At 32.6% G+C, this 2,577-nt stretch overlaps 1 long non-coding RNA gene across 1 annotated transcript; it reads right to left on the bottom strand.

Moving 5' to 3' along the window:
• Positions 1-49: 49 nt before the first annotated feature.
• Positions 50-2,421, bottom strand: LOC116186266. The gene is made up of 2 exons (XR_004151229.1): positions 1,238-2,421; positions 50-811 (listed from the first exon to the last, which is right to left on the bottom strand). It is a non-coding gene; the product is annotated as an uncharacterized LOC116186266 (long non-coding RNA).
• Positions 2,422-2,577: the final 156 nt, after the last annotated feature.

Below are 2,577 nucleotides of genomic sequence, written 5' to 3' on the forward strand. Positions count from 1 at the left end.
GTAGATAGATTAAAAAAAGAGGCACGCGACTTCGAAAAAATTACGAATAGAAGTACGCGCGTTTCTGGAAACATGTGCTGGTTCCCGAACCGACTCTTAGGTCATTGCAATAGGTCTTCCTTCATCCGACGAGAGCACTTTGGCTCGATTTTCTCGCCTGGCTCTCTTGCCTTGCCTTCTCGAGGGATGTCGATGATCGTCACGCGATCTTCGCAGAAAAAAGAGAGACCTAGTGGGTCCGTGTATCACGTGTGCGTGTCCCACATCATGGCCGGTCGATTGTTCGACCAATTATTCGTCCGTCTGCCTCACAATAGGCTTCATACGTGCATTCGTGGACGAATGTGCTCGCTGATTTCCAGAAATATCATAAAAATAATACTTTGAATTTAACATTTTTAATTTTATTTAGATATTGATTGGACAAATATTGTTTTACTTTTTTTGGAATTTAATTCAATATCAAATGAATGAAATCGATATGTACTTAGTTGAAAAAAGATTAAGATTTGGATAGAGGTTTTTTTTTTTTTAAATGAAAAATTTGATTTTTGTTATAGATATTGAAAAAGTCGTATCGTATCAATTTGTTAACACGATTTAGAACGCGAATATTTCTGGATTTCAGTTAAAAAAAATTAAATATTCGTTTACGAATATCACGTATACGGGATCATTATAGTATAATTCTTCATACGTAATTTAACGTGGGATACGCGCATGATCCGCGTTATGGACGAACGGAAGACCGAGAAGACGAATCGAATATTCGGTTTGACCGATTGTTCTTCCTGGAAGGACGCAGGCAAGTCTAGAACGAAAATTCGCCATTTAAATTTAAAGGCAATTGTGATATTTTTTCTCAAAATTTTATCGAATTAATTAGACGAATTCGCCGCGAGTCTACATTATAATTAGGCAGGAATTTTATGGGGATGACGATGAACCGATGAAAACCGTCGAAAAATAAAACGATGTATCGGTAAAGATAAAGATTTATGGGGATAAAAAACAAAGAATTATAAAAAAAAAAAAAAGAAAAAAAAAGAAAAAGAAACGTGTTGAAAACAAAATTTTATACACCAATTATTATACTGCCAGATTAAAAAATAATTCAATGAAACGAATAAAAAATTATACGAAAAAAAAAAGACAAAAAAAAGTATAAAAAACGAAGATAAGCGATTAATATCGTTTCGAGCTTCGTGTACGAAGAAATACACACACATACACACACCATATAAGCTATCTTCGTGTGTGTCGAGCTCAGGCTGCTTGCTAGCCTCTTCTCGACGACCTAAGACCGCGTTCGCCGACTGAAGGGAAAAATAAGAGACAAAATAATGCTGCGTGCACGAAATTTCGTTAGAGATAGGCTTCGCAGTTGAATCGATCGATCGATTGTACTCTAGCGACAAGATTCTCTTTCCAAGATCTTGCTTATTCTGGTTATATTACATACATATAAATGCGTGTATAATATACGTGTGTATAGGAAAAAAGAAAAAACATAAAATTTCATGGGGCAGAAATTCTGGACGTGGAGCAACTTCTATATTCGTCTACGAAATGTTTCTAACTTAACCTTTATGGTGTCGAAATTCACTTTATATATATTATTCACTCATTCTCAAGGAGTGTTAATTTTAGATCAAAATGAAATTTATTGATTTACAATTCTTTGAAATAACATTGTCGAGTCTCATAAGACGGAAAAATAAATTTTAACACAAAGTCGAAATCCGTATTGAATGATGTTAGAACGATGGTACTTTTGCACTTTAGAGGTTAAACTGATATCGTCAAACGTGCTCCATCTCGCTTTCGATCGTCCGCACAACTCGCGTAAAATTAAACACCAATTGTTTTTTTTTCGTATAGTCGAAAAGAACGATACGCAAAATAAGAAAGTAGAAAAGGAAAATATGTATAGAGAAAAAGGAAAAAAAATTTGATCGTTCATTTTACAAAGGATCGCTTCGAAACGTGACCATAGATTTCGCTGCTATCGCAGCAAATATAAACGATAATTAAAAAATACTTTATCGATAATTATTCGTAATTATTGATATTATTATTATTATTATGATTGTTATTACATTCGTTTTTTTTTTTTTTTTATCAACGAGACAAGCATTACGCATATCTCATTTCTTGTTTATAAAAAGCGCCGAAACTCGAAACGAGAAATTCAAAGGGTATTTCAAAGACTATAGATATAGTTAATTCGTTTTTTTCTCTCCCTCTCTCTTTTGTTTCATTATCTACGAGAGGAGACTATTTCCATCAATGTTGATCGATGCTCAGTTTTTCTAGTACAACTTAATAATCGCGCGAATTCTTTTTATCTTCGTTTTCCCGCATAATTTAACAATTTCAAATCGTGTATTAATATTTAATATATATATATATATATCTATGCATATATATATGATAGTTATATTAATGTTCTAATCATATATGCATATATATATGCTTATAGTATGTACCGTTATAATATTACTTGAGATTAAGAGATTTGTCGGCTGATAAAATAGGGGGAAGAAAAAACAAAAAAAAAAAAAAAAAAAAAAAAAA

The sequence above is a fragment of the Apis dorsata genome, unplaced genomic scaffold, assembly GCF_000469605.1.
Source record: "Apis dorsata unplaced genomic scaffold, Apis dorsata 1.3 scaffold_37, whole genome shotgun sequence".
Classification (NCBI taxonomy): Eukaryota; Metazoa; Arthropoda; class Insecta; order Hymenoptera; family Apidae; genus Apis; species Apis dorsata.